We start from the raw sequence: 27,822 nt of genomic DNA on the forward strand, positions 1-27,822 counted from the left end.
AAAATATCAAGAAAGTACCAAAAATATAATATGAAGGTAACTACTGAAAGCAACCATTAAAAGACTTGAAGGAGGTTGTCTCTGGAGCACAGGACTTAAAGATAGGAAAGGCTGTGGGAGGGGAAAGTTTTTTATTTGTAGCCCTGTGATATCATTTTAATTAGTCCCATGTACCATTTAATAAAAAATATTAAAATTTCAATAATTCAACAATTTGGTTGAAATGCATATAATTCCACTACAGCAGAAACATTTTAATATCTTCCATAATTAAGATCCAATTTTTAAACAATTTCTTTCCCTGTTACCCATCATGAATCTGTGCCAAATAATTCTCATTGTCCACTTGAGTAACTAGCTTCTTACTGAATCTATGTCTCTCCTCAAATTACTTCTTGTCTCTTCTCATTCATCGAAATGGTACCCATTATTCAAGACCACATTTACATAGTAACTTCATCTGGAATTTTTCTTCAGCCACTTAAGCAATATTTTAAAATTCATAACTTGGCTCTTGATTATTTGCTCTTTTAATGTGTAGCAACTGTCATCATCATTATTCAACAAGTTCTTGCTGTGTTATCCTTGTGTGTGAGAAACTATTATTTGTGGACATGGAGACAGATAAACAAATTTGAGGACTATACCCAAGAATTTCTAAAACAAACATAATGTTTATAGTTTTAACTAAAAATAACCACTTTTATGGGTTTTCAAAGCCTCATGCGAAGTCAGTATTGACTAACTGCTTTGGGGAAAACTGAGCAAGAGGAATTGGTGAACTATAAGAACCTCATAAAATTGCAAAAGTTAAGTGGGATAAACCTATAAGAGTGTAAAAGTATTTGAAAAGAAAACATTTAGAATTAACATATGTTTTTGTGTGTACATATATATATGTATTCACTACAAATTATATACTCATATACAAAGTTTAGGATTTCATTTATAAAACGACTATGGAGGAATATTTACCTAATCTTTATGATTATGGCTTTACGATAATAATTTTAAGAAAATATAAAAGACAATAATAACTTTACGACTTTGTAAAAAGGAGAAGTTCAATAAATATAATTTGAAAAATATTCAGTTTTGTTTTTACTTCAAATGATTGGCAAGGCGACTATTTCTGATTTTGCTGAAGTGTCATCTATAGCAGTTGAAGAGATCATTCCCTGCTTCGAAAACATTTCCAGTTGCTTCCTCTGTAATGGAATTTTGCTGTTTGTTCTCAATCTATTGGGAATCTTTTTTCCTTGCAGTACACAGGTCTCTCTTCTCTTGGAGCTCCTTCCTACATCACTTAATAACTATAAATAGATTCAAGTATAATTTTTAAATCTCCAACTTCTATTAATATTTTTCAACACTAGCCTTTTGGGTACAAATGAAAATTGATGTTCCTTCAGATACTTTTCAAACACCATTCTCTTTAATCAGCATTCTTACTCATACTTTTAGGATGGTGTACAATATACATTATCCTATACCTACATTATATATGATTGCTTTGCAAACTTGTTATTTTACCATGGTAAGATTAGTGACTGCATGTTTTTAACAGTTTAAATTTTGACAAAATAACTTATTATTCAGAACAATGCAAATTTGTCCATCTTTTGGATATAAAAAGATAGAATTCTGACTCTTAGTTCCTTGACCTGGTTCTACTGTTTATACATTATAAAACAGGAAAGAGAAAGAAACAAAATGTCAGTAGATATACACCACAACTACCTTTTCATTTTTCAGCACTAGATATTTTGGACAGAGGCTCTTAGAACAAATCTTCCCAGAAATTCTTATCTTTGCCTATAATTTTGCCCATTTTGATGCACAGGAAGAAATCAATGAAGAAAGAGACTGTGAACATCACACTTAAAAGCTTTCAAATGCAGACTGCTGAATGGTGACACTCTGAGCAGAATGCTGCAAGGTTTAATTTTAGATAACCTAACACTGACCTGCAAGTGTGAGGGGACATTGGGCCAAGTAGCGTCAGGCTTTCTGTCTTACACAGGTGTCCATCATTTGCATCATTTTCAAAATTACTATTTGAAGGACTATGAAATTATTTCAATGAGGTATGTAAAATTCTCATAATCTTTTGAAATCTATCATATGTAAACTGGCACATTTAAATAGCATTCTATAATATCTGAAGTAGCAAAGGCTTTGGAAACTAACTGGCCTTAATTGAGATAAGTGTACCTAGTCTTTCAAAAATCTATTTACAACCATTGTTTCCTGCTACAAAAAGGCATCAGCTCCACCTTGGAGCATCATCTCCTCCATAGAGACTCATGCCTTCATTTTTTAAGTAGAGAATTTTGTAAAGGCTTTAGGCCTGAAAATTATTACTTGAATAAGGGGGAAAATGCGAGAATAATTTGCACCTAAATCACTAATAAAAAACTAAAATGCTGCATGCTTTTGGACAATGATAATTTTAAATTTCACTATTTGTTGAAGATCATTCATATTTCATGAGGTGACCATTATTTAATCTCATTGTGCCTTAATTAATTTTTCTGTAAAGAGAATATAACAAATACATCTGCCTTAAGACTTCTTGTGATAATTAAAAGAGATAATGTGTACACAGAACTCGGTATAATTCTTAGTATACATAATGAACATTACATAAGTGTGAAACTATTTTCTCTGAGGCTCTAAGAGATGTATCACTTTAAAGTTAAGTTTATTGACGTATAAAGAATGAAAGACTCTATCATAGATATAAATATTCATTTCAATGAGACTATCTCTTGTGACTTTTAAAATGTTTCTTTTAAAAATTAAGTATTTCATAATTGTTCCAATGTTTTTCTTATTTATAAATAGGGTACTGATCATTAAATTAGAAACAATTCTTAGCTAAGCACGTAGAGATAGGAGGAAATCGTAGACTAAATATTTGTCAATGAGCTACTCAGCAAAGCATAACTCATTTTATTTCTAAGGATGCATTTTAAAATAATGATCTTTCTAATTCGACAATGATAATAAATACTTTTAAAAACTATCTTTTAATGAAATATAGAATGTGTCAGTGTATAAATTTTAAGTGCTTATACAAGACATGCACTATTTACAAACTTGAATAGTAATATTAATTAAAAGACACTTTGTCACATTAACTAATGCCATAAAATAAAATGCAAACCAACATTTAAAAAGAATTGTAAACTACCAAGAAAATTCAAAAATATGTTTTGTTAAAAGATGAGGCAACTATTATAAAGAATGTTTGAAAAACCTTCTAAAAATAGCCTTTAATTACTCATTTAACATAAAAATGTTAAATTTGGAATGTTTTTCAGATTAATAAAATATAAATTAATCCAGAACTTATTCAATGTTTCTAAAAAACCAATTTGACTTCTAGTATTCATATGGTTCATGTAATGCTCATAATTAAAAACATATTTTTAAAAGGAGAAATACCTTTCTTTACTTGATAAAGGCCCCAAATAACAATATACATTTTTTTACTGAACAGAATAATAATAAAAATAGTCTAGTTATAAAACTCCTATAGGGTAACTTTGCTTTTTTTCCCAATAAAACTCTTCTTGGAAAATCAAGAATTCTTCATAATTTATTTTGTAACATTGTATTCCTTAGTGACTATTTTAAAATAACCTGATTCTCATCATATATAATTACCAAATTTAATTTAAAATTTATTTATGTATCTTTAGAAGCTGCTGATGAAGAAAGCAGAAAATGAGCAAAAAATATTTTGCAAACTTTGAGAGGTACTGTTCCACATTCTTTAGTTGCTGAATAAAAATTTATTGGTTACGAGGATGAAAATAAATTAAACAAAAGATTTTCCAATGTCCACTTGAAAGAATACAATGCTAGATTCAGGCAAAAGATGGAAATAAACTACAGCTTGGAATTACGAGAGGAAGGTTTTAAAATATTTTAAGAAATGAAATAAAAAAGATAAGTAATGGGTTGAAACTTTGGAATCTAGATGCCAGGCTGAGGTGAGGTTGTGTTTTGTAATTTCAGGAACTTGGATAGACAGACAACTCAGGAGAAATTTTGCATGAAGTTAGCTCTGGGCCTAAGTGCCTCTGAATGTAGCTGAAATAAAGTTTGAAGAGTTTAAAGTCACCATGTGGATCAACTTATCAAAACACATCAGACATGGAGGTTTTGGTAGATACCACATTTAAATTACGTGATGACTTGGTAGTTTCCACACTGATTAATGGCACCAACCATTTGTACATAGCTTGATGACTATGAGGCTGGACCTCAAGGTTTCTTAATCTTGTGCAGGAAATGTAAGTGAGCCCGAGGTCAGGATTAGTGTTTCTTTGCTCATAAGTTGTTTGTGGGGTGTTGCCCTCAGAGACTGTGAAAAGAACCCGGAACATGCCAAAACCATGGGTTTGAAATTGTTTTCAGAACACACACACACAAAAATATTTTATAACTACATAGACACTTTGATCAAAACCAGCCTTCTCTAATGATTGGAATATTCACAATATTTACTAGACTTTGTTCCAAATGGCTTTGGCTGTCATTGTATTTGGCATCATTTAGATTATTCAGAAGAAACTACTACAGATCATGAAGACATTTTCAAAAATAAATATTCCAAAAATGTCTTGAGCAAAAACGAACTTCTTATTTGTCCTAAGTTCAGGTAATTTTTTAAATTGCACCTTTAACAGTTAGTTACATACAGTAGGGTCTCAATACTTATTGATTTAAATGAATAACTCAGTGATAAATAGCAAGTGATGAATAGTAAGTACTAACAAATGTTTGTTGTATAAAGTTATTGATTCAATAATTAAAGAGGTCAATAAGAATTAACTGAATTTGAGAGAGAAATCAGAAAAAAAGGAAGCTGAAGAACATGCATTTAGCATTACATTCGTAATTTATCAATGTCATCACTCAATATCTCTTAAGTGTGTGTTAGCTTGTTTTTGCCCCACTGAAGAGTTTTAAGTACTCATTTTGAAACTCAAAGCTCCATTTGGATGTTATGTCTTTATGTAAAATCGTCATCCTATAGTAATTGGAAAGTTACTGAACATAGGAAAGGTTGTGTTTATTTGACTTAAATCCTAACATGGGAAATACTTCCTAGCATGGAAATGTCCTTTAAAAAAAAAAAAAAAAGCTAATGCTAATTCTAGTTGATTTAATTGCTGGAGTAATGACTTAGTTTATATAAATCACTTTAGTGCCCAGGACTATGCCAGCTGGACAATCGAAGTTGATGAAGTCTGTACTGGGACACTCTGTAGGCACCCTGAACACGAGAAATCCAGGCCAGAGTCTGGTGTGGGGCTTGACTTATCTGGTATGGTTATCTTCAGTATCACAGCCACTGAGAAACTGCCAAATTGCAACTGATTTATACTGTGTATGTGATGCTTTAGACTTCTAGTTCCCCGTTTTAAATGAATAGAGTATGCCGTGCCCCATATATCCTAAAACACATTGTGTTGTGAATAATAAAAAAAGATAAAGTGTAACCTTTACTTAAAAAACCATTTAATGAATATTTTGAATAGAGATGTTTGGTGCAACTATTACTGATTGTGCTGTTCATTAGGGGAAAAAATCTAAACTACACCCAAGATATCTGTAAGGAAAAGAAAAGTGAACTAGAGTGATCATTATGCTTTTTCTTGGCATGCAACCATATTCGGGAAGAAAAGCTATAAACGATGTAGCATCAAATAATTTTCTCAGTTAAGTGTTCCTTTTCTTCTATTTCTCCATATACTTTAAGGGAAGATCATGAGCTTGGGATCAGAAAGACCCTGGGTTCAAACCCTAGTTCTACTTACTTTTTGATTTATCTTCAAATAATTATAAATAATCATTCTGAGTCTCAGTTTTATTATGTTTAAATGTGCTTCATAATAATCATCTTCAGGGTTGTTTTAAAGATTAAAATGCTCAACGTGTTCCATAACTACATATCAGCATCTTCATGCATTTTGTCGGCTCAAATTTTTAAGCTGTCCAGTTTTAAAAATGACTCTAATCTTGATCAATTCTGTTCAAATCCTTCCATGATTGGTGGTGTAAGTCTTGCCCATAATAATGTGAAAGTCCAAAAATTAAATTTATTCCAGCAAATATTTATTTGGTAAGAACTGGGCCAGGTGTTGGAGATGGCAGTTGGACAGGAATGATGCTGATATCAAAGTCACCAGAGTCAGCTAACCACAGAAGGGAGTTGAAATGCATGTAGGATGAAGGGAAGAGGAAGAATCAGATACCGAAGGCCAGAGTTATTCAACAAAGAACTGGCAACCCAAGTAAAGTTGCAGAGTAAGACTAGGTCAAGAGGGAAGCCATAGCAAACACCCATGTTGAGAACTGCTGCCTATTCTCACTGTACATACCTTACTTCCTTTCCCTGCAAAACCCATTTGAAGCCAAAGGACTAAGGATAGAGCACACAGTAAGAATTTGTTTTCAAAGTATTTATTTTCATTTAATAAAATACAAATTCTGAAAATATTGGGAAAAGAAAATCTATAATAGGGCATGTATGTAGAATTTATATGCCCTGCTTATTTAAAAAATTGAAATGACATCCAATAAAAAATTACACAATAGAATCATAAAATAAGGATAACTGATTGAAGGCCTTATAATGACAATAGACTACAAATAGGATGTAGCATGTACAATTATGTAGTCATTATAAATTCTACATAATATATGAAAAATAATATAAAATAATATATAATATAAAGCAACATATACTATAATATAATACATGCATATAAATATTATATATAATGTTTATTATATATATGAATGAAATGCTCCAGGGTTGAGAATCTTTCCAGTAGCAATGGAACATTATTTTACATTATTCTATTGTTTTATTCATATGAATGACAAATGTGTTTAAGCATTTACTAGTATATGTTATTCAGTGATTTTTAAAACATTTACTCTGCAAGCTAAGTAAATATCAATTTCTGAAACTCTTCATCAGACCACACCAGTATAAACATGGAACAAATACTGTTTCTGACCTGTGATCACAAATCTCCACTTTACAGTTAAATCCACAAAACCATCAAAATTTTGATTTCCAAAAATTCCTCCAGAAAGGAAAAAATAACTACACTTTCAAGAAACCTTTGTTACTCTAATTTAAAAGATTAGTTACCTGTTTTCAAAGTCATTACTTGACTCAAAACTTTTTCAGCATGAAAGTTTTCAGTCAGGTAATGATTGGTCGTAAATAGAATTTTAATGTAATAAAAATCCCATCCTAAGGAAAAATAAATCACTTTATGTTGAAAACATTTGACAGTGATTAATCCTGAATACTCATTGCTGTGAATTCATTGACTCTGTCTGGCCATAAAGTCACTGGTTATATGACTATTTTAGTGAACAAAATTATACAATCCAGCCTCTACTTTATAAATATACTTTACTGTGAATGAGTGAACCTGTGATGCGTGAGGCTTTGAGCTCTGGAGAATCCAGGACAGCATATACACGATTTAAGGAGGAAAAAATACCTTATTTTCTTAAAGCGCGTAAGGCTAACGTTTCCTCATGAAATATCAAGGTCCTTTTCTACTTGAAAAAGTGGCTCTCCATTCCCTTTAAAATGTAGGGTCCAAGGGTGAGGGAGTGTAATCAGACTACGGGTATATAGTTCAATAAGAAAATACCTCTTTGTTCGGGGCCTTAGGGTCAAATGTGATGTTCAGCAAGACGGACTTTAGCATCTCTATTCCAATATTTTTTGGTAATACTCACATAATGATAATAAAGTTGTTGAGGAGGAGGGTAATCGGGAAGCATGAGCTTATAGCAGTGATAGTTAATCTTGTGATTGCTGATGATGATCAGAGTTTGTGCTAGCTTTTAAAAAATATATTATTTTCCCTATGTTAGTACTTCAAGGTAGATAACAGTAACCTTATTTTATAGATGAGGAAACTGAGGCTTAGAGATGTTAAATAACTTACGAAGGATATATAGTGAGTGGGTAGTAAAGACAAGACACAAATCCATACTCCCATGACTTCATCGCCTTTGCTGAAAACAAGCTTTTCTCTCAGTCCAGCTATTGGGAAAATAGATAGACTCTGATAAGCACTAGTAGGCAGGACCAAGGTTTTACAGACAGATAGCCCTGAGTCAAACACTGGCAATTACCCTTGAGGAATTCTGAATGTCATCTTTTCCTTGACTCCCTGGGGAAGCTTTATCATTTCCCTTGAGTCACTCAGTTGCTCATTACTTGCTTGAACAGCCACTGCTTCCATCCTCACTACACCAGTGATTCTAAAGCTTTTGTTAAAAATATACATATATTTCCTTTTTGCTAAAAATATTAACTCCTGGGTTAGTAGGAGGTTAATATAGAAGGTGGCTCCTACAGATAGTGATTTATTAGTTTTTCATCACTAGACAAGCACAGCCTATGGTCTGAATTTCTAGACCACTTTTTCAACAGTACCCCCTGTATGATGTGCTCAGCCTGAGCCTGCAGGAACTGTGGAGTTTTCTGTCCTCTCTGTTGCCTGCCTACTTCTGTAATAGAAAACAAGTTGCAGTTCAGATGCAGTTCTAGGAACGACCATGTTAGACAACATATAATGTAGCAAACATCCTGGCTTAACAGCAGCTAGTGTGGAAAAGTCTGGGTGGTTTTTAGATATTTACAAGTTCATCACAGGCTTGAAAAAGTCTGGATATTGTAGATACAAATTCATCACGAGCCCAAAATGTAATGTTCTGCTAAAGCTACTTTGGAGCCCTCTTGGGTCTGTCCTGGGCAGACCACAGGTAGAACACTGTGTTCAACTGCAGCAGGCACATCAAATTAAGACAGATGGGCATGATCCATATGAAAGCAACAGTGATAGCAAGAACACTGAAAGTCAGGTCACATAAGGTGGTGTTGTTAAAGCATTAGAGATGGCAGTATGGGAAATATAAATTCAAAGGAAGATATGATACCTCTTTGCAAATAGTCATTGTATTGACATGTGGACAACTTGTTTTCTATTACTCAGGGGACAAAACTAGAACCAGTATATGAAGGCAAATTTGTAGTGCATTCTAAGAAATAATTTTCTAACTTCTAGGATTTTCTACTAATGCAAAGTAAAGTAGTGAGGTCAACATCATACAGAAGCAAAGTAAGTTGTGATGGAAATGGAAATGGTATGAAAGATACCTGGCCGGAGAAGGTGAAGAAAATATTAATTCCAGATGATGATATCATAGGGCATTTTCTCTTTATTAGTAACTAGCTTTTTTTCACCATTTATATGAATGAGACAAGTAACATGTTTCTTTGGCTCACCAAAATAACATCCTTCCCCCAATTAAGTTTGTGCTACCCTTCTCTTTGCCTCGAGAAAATTATTCCATGCTAGGACAATAAGTTCACCATTATGGAAATTCTAAACATATAAAGAAAATAGAGAAGGCAGTAGTCTTTGGAATTGAACAACCTGAATGTAAATATGTCAGAGAGAAAGATGTGAAAGTTTACTGCCATGATCCAGGACCAGCCAGGAATCTTCTAGACTCTTGGCTTACAGCTCTTACTTCATTCTCTAAACTATACCAGTATCAATTTTTTTCTTTAAGGAAAAAAATTCCTTTTAATAATTTACTAACTTAAGAGTTAGTAAAACTTATTTTCTGTTACTTACTTTTGAAAATCTCCCACTCGCCCTGATAATCTTCATATTTTATTGATTTGTTTTCTCTTTTGGTGCTTATATTTCTTCTATTTCAGAAAGATGTTCAAGTTACAAAAACTGGTTAGTTGATTCTGTGACTTCTATTAAAGCAACCAAGATGAGGTTGGTTACAATATTAAAGTTCTCAACAGCACACAAAAATATTATTAAACCATTACTAAAATGTCAAGGAACCACAAAAATTATCAATGGTCACCATCCATCAGTTATTCATATAAAGCCACTAAGGTTGGGCAGATGCCAGCTGTTGATAAACTTTTGTTTGCTTAATTTATTAACCAGATGCAGAAATTTACTTATTGCTTGAGAGCTCAGAGACAACTGAGGTATGCACTTAATATGTAGATAAGGAGATAAATAGTATCATTTGACTGTGCATTATGCTGCATGAAAATGAATGCTGAATAAGTGGCATGTTTTTGATTCATGGTTCTCATTTCATAATTCAAGGCTTTTACATCATGAAAATATATCATGGGATTGTATCCTGAGACATCATGTATGAAATTCGATAGCATGGTGATATAAGCTTTGAAAATGGAATCATAAGGAAATGAGGTGCATGTAAAAACTAATCAAGAAAGATACAAATTGAATTTATGAACTGAATATGTTCTTCTTTACTAGGAGTTGTATTAAAATAAACTGATTTGAATTATTTGTACATAAATGATGATGCCATCCTATTATGAATAATTAACAGTAAAAATAAAAAAATAAATTAGATAAAAATAAACCCACTGTTTTTGTTTGTTTCTTTGTTTAAGAAACATCACAAACAATCTTCATTTAAAAAGTCTAAAGAATGTTATTGAAAACTTTGGGTAGAAGCAAAGATTGGACTTGTTAAGTACATCATACAAGTAAGAATCATCATGTTCTGCTTTATTAAGCAGATTATAAGGAAGGAGAATGAAATAGGTTTCAGAAGGGAAGAAGAAGCTGGTGTAGAACAAACAATATTTACTTTGCTTATATATACCTTGAGTTTAGCCTAATATTTTTAATTAGTAAAACAATTCCTTTGGAATTAGCAAAGGCTTTTTATATATGTATTGAGACATTTAATATGTAAACCAAAAATCCTGGACATTTTAGACTATACTAAGACTGCACCAGATTGCTTTGAATATGAATCCTATTATTAAGTGATGGGTTACATTATGAGATGATGACATATGTAAAATTTGTTTTAAAATAAGAGAATGTTTTCTGTGTTTTAATAACAACTCTTAGATAATTATTGAGGCGGCAAATAATTGCTTTATTATAATAAATAACAAAGCAAATCGACGTTATAGATACAGCATGATTCTGGAATAAATGAAGACCTGAATCCAAGTATGAACTTTATTATTTTACAAGGTTACATGCTAGATAATCTATTATACTTGGGGCTGTTACCTAACTTCATTAAGTTTCTGTTTCTTCAACCATAAAGTGAGAACAATAATATCCATATATTTGGGTGGTTTGTGAGTTAAGTGTAAAAAAGGAATTAGTACAGTGTCTAGATATTTAGGTATTTAGATAATAGTACCTAAAGTAATTGTTGAAAGAAGGAAGGAATAAAGGAGGGAGAAAGGAACAGAAAAAGAGAGAGGAAAGAAAGAAAGAAAGGATGGAAGGAGGGAGGGGGAAAGAAGAGAAAGAACAATTAGATGAATTAAAGTTCACATTTCATTTGTCTTTCCACTTCAATTTTCTCATCTATAAAATATGACTTACAAGATAAGCCCTATTTAACTTATATTTCATAAAGTTTAATACAAAATTATTATTAAATATAATAATGTTATTTTTTAAAGTTTCCATTAAATCATGTTAAATCATGGATCTTTCTTGGGATGGTTATTTCAGTATCTTCAATATTAAACTGGAGGTTTCCACACAATTAATGGAGAAGTTCCTTGCAATTTTAAAGCATTAAACAAGCAGAAAATGTTAGACTGTCCAGACTCCTGTATATGTCAGAAAATACGGGATATGATTTATATGAAAAAAAAAAAAAAGAAGCCTGGAGGGTAAACCTTCCTCTTGTGGTGTTGTGGCTTTTATATAGCTCATACTGGCACTTGTAATGAACTCCTGACTTTCCATAATCAGAGTGTAATAGAGACAAGATCTTCTGGCTCTAAAGATACTGACGCTGCCAATAATCATCCTTCCTTCATGCTGACACTTCATGGCAGCTTAAAGTCATTTAGTTATGGAGGTATGACATGCAAAGGGAATCATTCTGTCTTTAGTCAGTTCAATAGTTTTGCAAAGATGAAAACACCCTCTAATAAAAGTTTTCCATGTAAGATGTAAATGTGCCCATTTTATACAACTAAAAAGGGTGCTTCTCACGTGTAACTAAGAAACATGACTTTCTCAAAGAAGGACTAGGACTTGGATAATAAAAAGTGAGGAGGTATAGCAAAAGGGCTCCGACTTCCATCTATGCCACTTACTAGCTAGATCAGTGACTTAGAAGTCTGGAATTCCTCATTTATAAAATGAAAATACTACCTATGGTCTGATGTTACTTTAAAGACCAAAACTACAGTGCACAGCATACAGTTTGTTCAATGAATGAGTTGCAGTGCAATTTATTGGTGGAAGGCAGAAACTAAATACATGGAGACAGGTCCAAAACAGCTAGTTGGCACTGCTAGCAACGAACTAAGATCCATAAGGAGAAAGTTTGACGTACCCTGGCCTTCCCTGCCTCTCTTCCACCTCTAGCCGGATCCCGCTGAAATGCTGTGACAGGCTGCAGTTGTAGCATTAAGGGTTGTTTGATGGCAGTGTGGTTTAAAAATCAAACAGCCAATTGTTTATTATTATTTTGTTCGGGGCTTATTTTTGGTAGGGGCGGGTAATAGCAGGGGGTGTCAAAGAGTGATGTATAAACTACAGGATAAGAACCCTGAACATCAATGCTTTATCTTTAGGGCTTAAGAAGAGAGAAGTCAGCAACCACACCTTCTGGAATTCATTAGCTGTGTGGATTCCTCACCCGTGAGTCCATGGCAGCCTGAAGAATGGTTACAAAGCTGCTCAGCTGGCAGCTCTTTTGGTGGCTAGCAGCTAAGATGACCCTTTCATCAGAGGCGTTTGTTCTTTTCCGTACCCCAAAGAATGTTTGCTAATATTAAGACAGTTGCAAAGGAAAACTCAGAATACTACTTTGCCAAAGTTTTAGAAAAGCTGAAATCAGAATACAATTTTATAACTTCTCTGAAGCAGATGACACAGAGTTCAATATTTGATAGTCCACTAAACAGTCTTTATTTCCACATAAATGAGCTGTGTTAAAACATTTCCAATTAAAGGATGGAAAAATGCAGTTTAAAAATATACGATAGAAAAAGAACAATGACATTTTTCACTCTCAGTAAGTAGTCAATCTTTTAACAGAGTTATGGCTTCTTCATTGTAAATATAATATATACTTGCTAATTTGATTCAGAAACACTGAGAAACCTATAAATTAACTAGAATAACGTGGCATAATTTATATCTTTTGAATCTTTCATTTCTGAGATAAACTCTTTGGCACTACTTTTGCTAACAAAGCCAAATAAGACTGCATGCATTATTTTGTAGCCTAGAATATACTTTCACATGGATTATCAAAATGGATTCTTACAACAAACTCCTGAGAGAAACAAGAATATATTATTGTCACCACATTCCAGATGATGAACTTAAAGCTGAGAAATTAAACACTGACTGAGATCAAAGAGAAAGTAATTAGGCAGAATTCCAAACCAGCTCTGCTTTCTCAAATTCCAAATTCTTTCCGAAGTTCATCATCTATCTATCTATCTACCTATCTATCTATAGATATATATATATATATCTATATAGATATATATATACACACACACATACATACACACACACATATATATTTGAAAATTGCTATGATTTTCTGTTTTGTTCTTTTTTTAAAATAGTGACAAACACTTTTTTTAAAATAGTGACAAACAATGTTATATTAGTTTCAGGTGTAAAACACAGTGATTCTAGCCATTTGTGACAACACGGAAGGACCTAGATGGCATTATACTAAGTGAAATAAGTCAGACAAAGACAAATACTATATGATTTCACTTATTGTGGAATCTAAAAAAACAAACAAAACAAATGAACAAACAAAACAAAACAGAAACAGTCTCATAGATACAGAGAACAAACTGATGGTTGCCAGAGGGGAAGGTGACAGGGGAATGGGTGAAAAGGTAAAGAGAAACCAGACACACAAACTTCTGGGTATAAAATAAATAAGTCATGGGGATGTAATGTACAGCACAGGGAATACAGTCAATAGTAACATAATAACTTTGTAAGGTGACAATTGCTATGATTTTTAAAATACTTGGGGTGAGCTTTCATCGATGTCTTTGATTAGGTAGCCTATTATTTTCCTATTACTGCTGGGGTAAATTACCACCAACTTAGTTGCTTAAAACAATGCAAATGTATTATCTTACAATTCTGGAAGTAAGAATCCCCAAGTGCTCTCACTGGGCTAAAATCAGTGTTGGCAGTGCTGTCTTCCTTTTCAGAGACTCTAGAAGATAATCCAATGGCCTTTTCCAGCTTTTGGAAGCTGCCCACATTCCATGGCTCATGTCCCCATTCCATCTCCAAAGCCATCAATGGCCTGGGGAGTCTTTTTCACACCACCTCACTCTGAATCCATCTCTACTGCCTTCTCCTTCCACTTATCGGGGCTCTCTTATGATTACACTGGGCCACTCAGATAATCCAGGATAATCATCTTTCCATCTCCAGGTGCTTAATCACACCTGAAAAGTCCCCAGTGCTACATGAAGTAACATATTCCCAAGTTCCAGGGATCAGAATGTGGGTATCTTTGGGGTCATTATTCTGCCTACCACACAGGAAGGTTTGAGTTATCAAAAAAAAAATATGTTCTTATATCAGTGGGGAATGGGGGTGGATAAACATATAGGGAAACAGAAATGTTTGTTAGGATATCTACTGATATCTTGTACGAAAGAGGACTGTAATATAAATAAATAACTTTGTCAAACATACCTATAATTCCTAAAACACAGACTGTCACATGGTCTACACCAACATATGCATTCAGAGAGAAACGCAGATTCACTTGAGAGTATTGTCTGTATATTCTATCTCTTAGTAATTCCAATATTTTAGTTTTCACTTAGTACTTTTCATCTTTTGATCCCAATTCATATAGATGTATATTCACTAATGCATGGAAATTACCATACATATATGAATGGCTTAGAAGACTGTTAATACTCTGCCTATATATCCATGTCCTCCCTATTTCAAGTAAATACCAGTCCAACTTCCATCTGCATCTGTATTTTACTGCTGGCCACGTGCTTTGACGGCCAGAACTCCTTCTGCCCCTTCTATGGCATGCTGGGATTCTGCTCCCCAGAGAAGCCCTCAGTCAAAGATTAAAAGACCTGGGTATGCACATATAAACAGCCCAGCTTCCTTGCCCCTCGGTTAGGGTAACTTTGAGGTGCATGTTCTACACTGATTCCCAGAGTTCCAGGGGAATCAAACTTCAGATACTCATCAAGGTAGTTTGCTTGATAATGTCCCATTCATTGAGTCCTCTCCTATACTGTTTCATCTTATTATTTTCTTGCCAGTGCACCCTGGGATTATCTTCCAAATAAATTCCTTGCCTCAAATCCCCATCTCAGTCTACTTCTAGAGAAATCCAAGTTGAGAGAACCCAAAATAGCACGATCCCATTGATACACACATAGTCATAGTCATATAACCATGAATACCCAACCCATAAGTTCATATTTCTATGATGAATGCATTACTGGATTGTTGTGTGGCCAGTCTGAAATCGTTAGGTTGGTTATTCAGCTAAACAGACATATTATGTATCCAGTTAACTTGTGCATGATTTATTGTTTAAATACCATATTCCTGTGCCAAAGATTATTTTGCAGATATGTTCCTTTATATTTTAACTTACTAATTAAGAATAATTAAGCACACTGGGACATAATGTAGTATGAAGGTTAAAAACCATGGGTAAATTTCTAATGTCTGACAGAGCTGAGTTCAAATTCTGACTCTGTCACTGAACTCATTGGATAACCCTGGACAAGTTGCTTACCTCCCAAATCCTTGATTTTTCAAATCTGTTAAATTATAACACCAGAATTAAACTTGTAACAATATTCTGAGAATTATGAGATAATATTTCCTTATTAATAAAATGTACTAAGTGCTTATAGACATTTTTAGAATGTGAGACATTATTCTAGGTTCTGGGAGTTCAGCTACAAACAAAACACTCCAAAGCCCCTGAAGTTTCTAGTAGAGAGAATCAATTGCAAAATATAACAATAAAAAAGAAAATTAGGCAGTGATAACCATAAACTTAGGGTCATGATAGAAACTGGGTGGTTACATTAGAATAGATAGGTAAGGAAGGGAGGTCTCTAAAGAATTGATATTGAAGCTGGGATTTCAACAAAAAGAGACAGCCACGCACTTCTAGAGAAGAACATTCCAGGCTCTATGGAAAGAATGCGTTTACATGAGAAAACAGAGAAAAAAAACTGGGGATCTTGTCTTTTGAAAAGAGAGGGTGTGGCACAGTGTAGTGGGAATGAAGTCAGAGATAGTCAGGGCCAGAGCATGATAGTTCTTATTTATAGTCCATGCTGGGGAGTTTGGATTTTAGTCTAAATGTTATGGGAAGAAGCCATTGGCAGTTTGAGACTGAGGAATGATAGTATCTCACTTACAATTTTGAAAACACATCGTGGCTGCCACAGGTAGATTAGATTCAAAGATATAAAGTGTGGAAACAGACAGGACAATTAGGTTCTATTACAATGATCAAAATAAGTAATGATGACAGCTTAAGTTAGAAGGGTAGCAGCTGAAATGCAATGAAATAGGTTTGGGAAACACTGCAGAGGAAGAGAAGTTGACTTGCAGATAGAATGACTTGCTAATAGATTATTGAACAGTTTAAATAATAAGATAAAATGAAAATCCAGGATGTTTTCCTTAATTACACATTTAGTTCCTCATGCAATGTCCAGCACTTATTAAGCACTCAGAAAATGGTAGCTAAGATGATAGGCCTTGGTGGATAGACAAGAAAATTTACAGGGAGACTGGTAAATTGAGAAATAAATGGAGAGAGTATGTTAATAGGCATTAGAAATAATGACATGGATAGAAAAATTACTCATTAACGCTTTCTTTATTTCTGAGCACCATTTATAATCCATACCTACATGGTGAATGTTAAGGGTTATAAATGCTCACACATATGTACTAGTCTTGAAGGTAACATATATTAAATGCCAAATGAATGGAATAGGAAATAATGGCCACACAGGAGTTCAAAAGACACAGGATCTCTGGATTGATATAGAAATAACATTATCCATTTCTAACCTAAGTCATGCCATGCCATGCACAGGACTGCATTGGACAATTTGATCTGTTAACAATTTAAATAGACAATAATAGAAAGCAAGATTCATACTGTTAATATAACATTAGTGAAATCACAGAAAATTAAATTGTAATGTAAATTCTAAAGTTTGCATCACCAAGACTAAAGGATTTGAAGGAGCATCAAGCAAATTTTTTTCAATACTTTATATTTTATGCCCTTTATTAACATTTCTTGTGATTATTCATCATTTTTGAGTTTGATTTTTAAATCCTTTCTTCTAGTTAAATATATCTTCTGCTAGTTTTATTATTTTCAACAGGGTTCAATTTTTTTCATACATTTCATTCCAATATGATTATTCCTGTTTAAAGAGCAATGGCCTTCTTTAATCTATCTGAAAATTAATCTAATTATAGCTTCAATATCTTTTTAGGAAATATTATTTCATTACATTTAATATATTGCCTTTTCTTTAATTTCCATAAAAATGAAAGTGTAATTTCACTGAACTTTTTCTGTAGCTCATAAACCTGAAATTATATATTCTATATCTTGGCAGTATCTTTTGTAAATTACTCATTCAATAACATACATTTGTTTATATTCAGATTATGTGCAAAAACTCTTTGTTTTTAACCTTTAGGAGGGAAGTAAATGTGTTAGACATGGTCCTATCAGAGTGAGAAAAAAAAATCTCGAATAATAGTTATTGATAGAAGGGAGGAAAGATTCATTAACCAGTAGCAAATAATACACTAATATTTATTTGAGGCCTCATTTTTAGAAAACAAATAAGCTAATTACCTAAATTTTTCTTATTAAGATTTATTCCTCATCATTCTGAGTCCTTTAGTCATCATGCTGATCTGAAATACTAAATGAATATCCAGCAGTTAAATTTATTTCCCACTAGTAAATTCATACTTAGATGAACAAGTACAAGTATCAATTTTACCAGACATGCTAAGACATGTACATCCTTTTAGTATTGGCAGCTGGTGCTAGAAAACCTCCTTCTTGCTGACTAAAGTTGAATTAAATGTGGTTATCGATCTTAATCCAAGTCTGGGAGGATATAATGTACATTAGTTAGTAGCTTCCCAAATAAACACCATTGTGGACTTGTTGCTATTTCTTGTTTTGGGTAACTTGTCCCCAGAAAATGGGCTCCTCTTCCAAACCTAGTTGTTAGAGGCCATCATATTACATTCAAATACCAGATTTTACTTCTATCCAAGCTGCCCATCTCTTTTCTCTTTGGATTTTCAGGTGCTAATCTCTTTCTGCACTCATACTATCAGATGGCCATTACTGGAACAGACCCTTGTTTTTTTTTTTTTATGTATTTACTCTTGACGAGCACTTACTGGGTACTACCCTAGCTTTTCTGAGCTCATCCCACCCCATCCAAACCCAGTGATTGCAGAGCCAAGATCAGTCATCTTCAAGTCCATTACCAATGAATATTTTAAATGCACTCGGAGAGTTTCCCCTTCAATGATTAGGAGATTTTCTGAAACGCTAAGAAACTCTCTCTAGAAGGACAATTTTCATTGTTACGAAAATTATCTTCCTTCCTAAAAAAGGAAAAAAAAAACAGTAAAAAGTCACAAGTGACTTGTAAAAATTTATAAATACTCAAAAACTAAAATAATATCTCACTAAGGTAAAAACTCAATAACTATATTATACTGTTTATTGAAATTTAGAATTGAGATAAATTTTCCTCAATTTATATTTAAAAATTAAATTTGATAAGCTTCTCTTTGGAAAGACTTCTTAGAACTGGTAGTTTTGGAGTTCAGTCAATTCCTTTAGGAGAAAAAGAGGAAAAATCTAAGCATTAGGATATTTTGAACATTACTTTAAAATGAGTGGCATATTGAAACAGTTCATATTGATATCTAGTTTTTTGCTCTGTTTTAGTTTTGCTTTACAATCTTAGACATAACATATATAAATGGTGACTTGAGTGCATATTTCTAAGTCCATTCCGCCAAGATTCTCTTTGATCTAAAAATAGAGAGGGGGGTTCTAATTGCATAAACAAGGAACAGAAAGCTGAAAGAATTCAAAACTCTTTTTGCTATATCTGGAACCTAATCTGTTCTACCTAAAAGGCAGGCAAATATCTTCTAATAAAATTCACCTCAACTTCTACTATGGGGTAATTTTCATTCATTTATAAGAATGGGGATCAGAGAAAAATTATCAGCTGTGAAAGAATACAACAGTTTCAAAAAATTCACTTTGAAAATTAGAATAACTTTTTATAAAACTAGTTCATAACACAGGAGATTATTTAAAAATTTCACAAAGAAAAACAAAAAAAAGCAAATGAGAAAAGTTGAAATGGAGGTAAATATTGGACTGCTTAATTCACAATGGCAAGAGGCACACTAAAAAATCAGTGAAGTAAAAATAAATTTTGCAAATTCAGAATTTGGAGGAAAAGAGTAAACTTAGAAAAATAGTCAGAAAAATTAGAAATATTAAAAATAATTTCAGGAGATTCAATATATATGATAGGAATTCCATGTAAAATAAGAGGAGCTAGAGAAGAAGCATCGTTTAAAGAATATTAAAGATAATAATAACATTATTAACAATAATTCCAAGTTCATGAAAGCTTTGTGGCAGAATGTTCACTTTTTACCAGTCTGAGGACCAGTCAAAATATATGAGAGCTGAATAATTTACAGATGTGTCCCAGTGGAATTTTTAAACTTCAAGGCTAAGAAGAGTTTTCCATAATAAATAAGCAAATAAAAAATAAATTAAAAACATCCAAAATTGGAAATAGCATAATTACAAAAATAAAATTCTATTTTTAGATTTGTTTGATAACATAAATGCCACAGAGGAACTGAAGAATGTTCCCAGAGCTTTTTACTGTTGTTGTTGGTAGGGAGGGTAAAGTACGGGATACTGTATGCTATGAATTCTACTGCAAGTTACTTTGCCATTTCTGTGAGAACAAAGAACAGAAAAATACTCTTACATGTATAAGGATTCAAAAATATAATCCACATATTCCAATTTTTTAACATTTGTTTCAAAAACATTCAGCTAACTCAAAAACAACTGAGATAAAGAACTTATAAAATAATTTATAGTACACTCATAAATAATTTCACAGGGAACTGAGTCTAAATACATATCAATGGAGTTGTAACCACATGTATCATGTGGTTATAAAATGCATTTACATGTAAGTTACATGTGAATTGCATGTGAGTTACATATGCATAACATACATGTGCAATGTGGTAGTAAAACTGTATTCGAATTTTCATGAAGATGTTGTAAATTGTAAAATACAGTAATTTAATTAAAATACTCTAAGTCTTGATTCTCCAGTTATACCACCAAAACCGAACATGCTTTTTGTAGTGGGGAGATACACCAAATATTTGACTTTATTTGCCAGTGAGATAAACTTAATTACAGGGAATGTTAAAATGAACTAGATTAAGATATTTTTTAAAATGCAAAAGGTGAAACATTAGTTTCACTTAAGAAGGCATATCTTCCAAATTACTAGAGAAAATGTGTAAAGAAATAAGAATTACAAAGAAAAATGAAAACAGGTAACACCAAGGAGGACACAAATAAATATAAATGTGGTATGCAGTCATTAAAATCATATCCTTAATAATAGTTTAGGATATGAAAAATAGAGAATATTACATTTTAAAGGTGAGCTATAAAATAATATTTTAAGCATAATTTTATTTTCTCTGAATACAGCTTGGAAAAGTATAGAGCAAAGAATGGAAGACTCTGATGGTAATGTTATAGATAATTATTTTAATATATCTCTGTTTAAAATTACCTACAAAGATCTTATAAATTTTCTGTATTTAGGAAAATAATTCAAAATAAAGGCGATTTTAATTGAATTTTATATGTACATTTCAATGAGGTTACTAAACAATAGGCTTGTCTCTAATAGCCAGTCCCCTCAAATAAACAATTTCTCCAAGCAAAACCACCTTTTAGTGATTGGAGGATTTCATCAGAAGTTTTTAGGTTATATTGTCTATATATATTTTTTAATAAATTTGATTAGCCAACTGACTGAAGACTCCCAGAGTAGCAGGTGAGAAGGAAATGTAACAAGAATTCCCCTCTATCACAAGCTTTTACTGTTTCCTTTTCTTATCCAACACACCCTCTCACAAATCTACTCTATAACTTTTTTCATACAACCTAAAGCTGTTCTATGAAACAAGCGATGAAAGAATTAGTCCTTCTCTGACCAATTTTTCCCATGCATGCAGTTTGAAAAAGTCCTATTTATTCCTCCAGAAATATGCTATTCATTAATAATATGCTATTCCAAAACAAAGAATTATTTTTTAAAGAAATGAACAAACAGCATATTGAGGCAATTCTGAATGGCATCAATCTCAGTGAGGATGTCGTTTATTATTAATCATGGTACCAGCAGCAGTTATGCACATGGTAAAATCACTCAAAGGCAGTATAAAGACATTTGCATGCCTCAAATTTGACTCAATAAGCAAGGTCAGAGATCCCAGGAATTTAATGTGATTTGTTCCCTAAAGTGAAAAGTTCTGTATGCTCCCACTATCGATCTAAACTAAAAAATGTTATGATTACTGATCTTTTATGGAATTGTCCTAAAATTGTTAGAAAGTGAAATGACACAATTGATAAGAAAATACATTAACCTCTCCTTCCTATACCTTTTTACATATTAGCAAACATTTTAATATAAGTATCTTTAACCTAGTAAAAGTTAATATAAAAGCAGATGACATATAAACTCTTTAGTGACTATATGCACATGTGAGTTTTCTGAGGAGCAAATATAATAGTTTTATAGGTGCTCCCTAAAAAACAAAAAAACTATGTTGCAGATTTATTATGATAATAGGAATTTGTAATGTTGCATATTGCATCAAAGACAACAATAAATTATTTTATGTGTGTGTAGTCTCTGCCTTTGTCAACCAGCTTCCCTGTACACATCATATACAGCCCATATAACACCCGAGAAATAAACATATATTTAGCATTTATGTTAATTATATCTTATGGGACATAAAAATAATAGAAAGGGAAGTGTTTGTAGCCTCAGCACAAGTAGATGGAGGGATCAAAGAGGAGAGAGAAAGGTATAGAATAGAAAATGAGATGACATAGTGTACTAGAATTCAGTTATAGTTGGAGGAAGTCACAAGCCTGGGACCAAAATCTAGTCAGAGACAGGTCAGAAAGTGATAAAGAGTAAGCCCAGCTGTCTCTGACCAATCTATTAGCTTTATTTAGAATAAATTTATTCATTATGACTAAACAATTGTCCATTCTTTTGTGCCAGCCAAGCTCAGGGAGGAAGTGAAAGTCTATTTCACCTTGTACCCATGACTAAAGGTACCCATGGCTGTGCAGCTGGCACCACTGCAATAGATGTCAAGTATAGACTCAGAACACGAACACGAGTCCTTAAAGTCCCCAGGTCTTATGGACAGTCCTAAAATTTCTTATATAACATGAATTAATTACTTCTAACAGTTTGGTAAAAGAGATTCCTTCTGAAAAAATGCATCCATCTATCTAACTACATACATACCTATATATATGTGTGCAAATGTGTATGTATCTGTATGTGTGTATCTCCATATATAGTAAACATCTACTAAGAAGGCAAAGATCCTAGGTAGCCAAAAATGAAGTGAAAGAGAAAAATTAGAGACTAAGCAAGCACTCAAGTCATATTCACTCTGAGAACAGGAGTTTTGGCTGGTGACATTGGGCTGTGAAATTGATCATGTCACAGGAGACAGAGCCCAGAAGTCTTGTACATTTGGGAGCCTAGTAGTGAATCCCTATTTTAAGCTAGAACCCTCAGTGTCTACAGTGACCTCTCAATACCATGGGAAAACTAGAAAAAAATTAACATCTATAGGAGACAGCGAAGAAATTTACCATCTCAAAATGTGTTCTGGGTGAAAGGAGGGAAGAAATCTCCTTGTGACATCATCACAAGAAAGCTCTTATCCTGGACTGTCTTCTGAAACAGTCTACCTGTGTGTTTCAAACAGAGTTAAGCCAAAAAAACAACTCTGAAAGTGGTCTGTATTTATAGTGTCTTCAGGTGCCTACCACAAAACACAAATTTGCTCTAGAGAAATTCATCTTCAATCCACTCAAAAACAGTTCCAAGGAAAAGAGTCCGAAGTTAAATATTAGAAAACATACCATTTCTATTCATAGGAAAATACACATTTGGGGTAGAGCATTTACAATATAATTTTACTACTTTGAAAAATGAGGGAAAATGAAAGAGCTACAGCTACAAAACATCAACATAGATGAATCAAAGAGACTTGGTATTAAGTGAACAAAGCAAGTTGCAAAGGAATGCATAAACATCATTCCAATTACATGAAGTTCAAAAGTAAGCAAAACTCAACAACATATTTATAAGGAGCACACGTATTCAACACTCAAAAGAACTGGTGATATTCTATTTTTAACTTGAGTGGTGGGACACTCATATTCGTGTTATTGTAAATCTTAAATATACATTATAGTCTTTCAAATCTCTTCGGTATTTAATAGAAACATCTTCAAATGAGTGTGTAAACAGTAATACATTGGGAGTAAACTGTTATTTCTAATTTCAGAAATGCATGAATTAACCTTATACATTCATATGGCTTCTGTATTATTTATTTGTTAAATTTACTATGTATTGGTTACTGTAATAAATTTGAACATTTTTTCCAAATGCTCCTCAAAAATCTTACAAAGTACATAGGCCTAGGAATTTGGAGAAAAAACAATCTGATTTTATGATTACAAATGATAAAACTTTCAGTGAATAAGTATCTCAAACACAGAAAGTGAAATTTAAACCATGGGTCTATCCAAAAATTTTGTTCACTTAGTCACTAACCCATGATAACTATTAAGATGGCTTATTTAGGGAATTCCACTTCTAACCACGGTGGAGCAGCTTGTGACAAAACAATGCTCCTGCTGAGAGCTAGAAATATGAGATAAAATTATAAATAACAAACACCTATTTGATGATATAACTTTAGGGGCAGCCAAGGCTTTAGTGGTCAAGAGCTTGGGTAGGAAAAAAAATCTCAGAAAGGTGAGATGACATTTTGAGAGCTATTTTTTCCCCTTGAATAATATGCTTATAAATATGTTGTTGAGTTTTGCTTGCTTTGTTCACCCTAGGGTAAGTGAGAGGCTAGGATCCAGGCAAAGAACAACAAAGAGTTTTTAAAAAAGTAATACTCCTGCAATTCTATCAGGCTGGAGAGACATAGCATTGCAGTTTGGGGTTGCAGAGACAGTCAGGATTTGAGAGGCTTGGGTCCTAGGGAGAAGGTAAGACAAGAGAAACCAGATTGACATAGTTTTCCTCCTGAGGCATTAATTAAATTTTCATACTGTCCAAGGCAAGAAGCACAACAGCCAAGCAAAACTCTGAAAAAGTACAAGGATGTTTTCATAGAGCTGAAGAAACAAAAAACTGGAGTTTGGGACCCACAGAGGAGGAAGGATGGCAAAAACCTATAGGCTCTGAGATGGATTTCCTGAATGACAACTCCCTAGGAACACGAGTGAACCAGAGCAGACTGCCCATACAAAGACGGCAGACAAGCCTTGTGGCCTGTCATACTCTGACTGAACTGGGTGATCTGTCCTCATTTTACATGACTACCAGAGGATACAATAAATCTTCTCTGGAAGAAAACAGCATAATTCAGACAGTTATAAGTTTTCATATACAACATCACTTATTAAAAAGGTACTATAAACAAGCACTGGGCTACTTGTATACCTTATTTCAAAGTAGCTCATTTCATTGTTACAGCTGTATTTATATTTCAGGTAGGGACAACATCAAGCACTCATTCAAAAATTTCAGTCATACTTACAAATATGACTAACAAAAAAACAGAAAACATAGACAATAAAAAAACAAAACAAAACAGATGAGCCAGATATTGAAACAGGAATTATAAAATACTGTGACTAATATGTTTAAGAAAACAGAAGGCAACATGCAGAATATTATCAGAGGAGCAAAATTTATTTTAAAAACCCAAGAAATTTGAGAACTGCAAAATGTAATAACTGCAAATATATCTCAATAGATTGGATTCATTGTATTAGGACAAAAAAGAGGATTAGTGAATCGGAAGATAGGTCAGTAGAATAATTCTGGAGGAAACTAACATATCAGACATAGACAATACAGAAAAGTGACACAGAGGAGACAGTGAAGAGATCTAACATACATTCAATTGGAGGATAGAGACCACAGGATAGAAGAATGTCTGAAGAAATAGTAGTCTGGGAATTTTCAAAATAATAAAAAACATCAAGCTACAGATTCAAGAATTGTTATGAACTCCAAGCTGATTAAATACAAAGGAAGCTACACCGAAAAGTGTAATAGAACTACTGAAATCCAAAGACAGAAACCTTTAGAGCCAAAACCAAAAATCATTCTTGTTCGAAAGAATAATAATGACAGTGGAAACAACGGAAATCAGAAGATAACGGAAAAAGCTGTAAAATATGGAAAGGAAATAATTGCCAACCTAGCATACTGTACCCAGAAAACAGACAATGAAATGCGAAATCAAATACCCTTTGCAATAGTTTCAAAAATGTCAAATACCTAGGTACCATTAAGAAAGATATACAAGGCCTCTACACAAAAAGAAAAACTTAAAAGTTCTTATAAAAATAATAGAGAGGACCTAAATAAAAGGCTCAAAATTGTTAATGTGCCAGTTTTATCCAAATCAATCTTTGATTCAATGCAATCCCAACATATAGAACAAAAGCAATATTAAAAAAGCTGTAAGTATGTGTGACTGTATCAAGACTTTTTGTGAAACTACAGAATTTAGGACAGTGTGATACTGATCAAAGATAAACAGGATAAAATAGTAAAACGGATAACCTAGAAAGGACCTATATGTATACAGAGATCACTTATGGCCAGGGTAACACTGCAGAGCATTGGGAAAAGATGCTGAGATAGACATCCAAATGGAAAAAAAAATCAATCCTCATTCACACTCTCCTCCCTACACAAATATCAATTCCAAGTTGATTATAAATCTAAACGTGAAAGGTAAAACAATAAAGCTTCTAGAAGACTATCTTTATGACACCGAGTAGACAAAGATTTCTTAAACAAGATAAAAAAAGTATTAACCATAAAGGAAAAAGAAACATTACATAAAAATTTTAAAAATCCAGCAATTAAAGAAAAAAAGGCCAGTAGGAGATGGAAGAAGATATTTGCAATGTATATACCTCACAAAAGTCTGATATCCAAATCATGTAATGAAATTCTAAAAAATCAATTAAAAAAAAAGATATATAGCTAAAAAGTCCCTGTAAGACTAGAGTGTTAGGACTTCCCACTGTTGCTAGTCTCTGGGGGCTTCATAAACACCGACACCTCTATAAAATGGATTAGTCATTACATTTTTTTTTTTCAGTTAAAACATTTCCAGTAGCCTGACTGGTATTTCTTTGCAGAGATTTTGGCTTTTAGTTTGTGCGAAATAGGGAGCTATTCTAGGGCCTCAAATAGGAGAGAGCTGTAATGTGACTTACATTCTAAATGGATCTCTCCATTGGCTCTTGTGAGAATACTCTATGAGGGGGTTAAACCTGGAACCAGTGAGACCAATGACCCAACCACTGCTGTGATCCAGGTAAGAGACAATGGTGGCTTTCACATCAGAGAAGTGGCAATAGATGTGGTGAGAAGTGGTTAGCTTCTAGATATACTTCGAAGGCTTATCCAAAAGGACTGGGTTGCCTGATGAATTTGGATATGGTGTACAAAAGAAATAAGTCACAGATTGCCCCATGGACTATGACTTAACCAAACTCAACTTGCTGCCATTAACTAAATTAGGGAAGGCTGTGGATAGAGCAGATTTGGTCAGGGGAGGAGATCAGAAGTTCAATTTTGGAAAATGTTTAGTTGAAATGTCTGTTAGCCATCTGAGTAGAAATGACAAATAGAGAATAGAAAAGAGTTGGTTACATGCTAAAGTTCAGAAGAGAGATATGGATCAAAGGAATAAATTTGGAACTATTTAGAACCACAGATTGAGTTACATCACCAAGAGAGTGAATGGACATCAGAAGAATAGAGGACAGTGGGTAGAGCCCTGGGCACTTCAATATTAAAAGCTCAGGAAGACAAACAGCCAGCAGTGAAGAAAGAGCAACCAGTGAGGCAAAGAAAACCAGTGACAACTGTGTATCAAGGAGAAGGAATGATCAACTGCTGCAAATGTTGCTACATAAAGTGACAGGGCATATTGTTTTCTGTGTATTATGATGTTTTGACATTTCAAACCTGGAAGAGACTGCCAATTCTTACAGATAGGGAAGAGCTTGGTTGGAACATGCCACTGATATGTAAACAAAGCATCTAGAGCTAGACCTCCTTTATCTGGCACAGATACTCCAAGAGGCAATATTCCTCTGTCTTAGTCATCCCAAGGCCGGGTACCAGGCAACTAGAGACCACCCGTGTAGCTTAGAGCCCTCTGAAATTATTCAAACTTCCACTCCTAAACTGTTCACCCTGCCTTGCTTTTC

The 27,822-nt window shown here is 33.3% G+C and overlaps 1 protein-coding gene across 1 annotated transcript in view; it reads right to left on the reverse strand.

Annotated features, from left to right (window-relative positions):
* Nucleotides 1-27,822, reverse strand: part of VEGFC (vascular endothelial growth factor C) — a 99,672-nt gene that overhangs the window by 45,196 nt on the left and 26,654 nt on the right. The gene's annotated exons all lie outside the window — the stretch shown is intronic.

The sequence above is a fragment of the Pteropus alecto genome, unplaced genomic scaffold (assembly GCF_000325575.1).
Source record: "Pteropus alecto unplaced genomic scaffold, ASM32557v1 scaffold24, whole genome shotgun sequence".
NCBI lineage: Eukaryota > Metazoa > Chordata > Mammalia > Chiroptera > Pteropodidae > Pteropus > Pteropus alecto.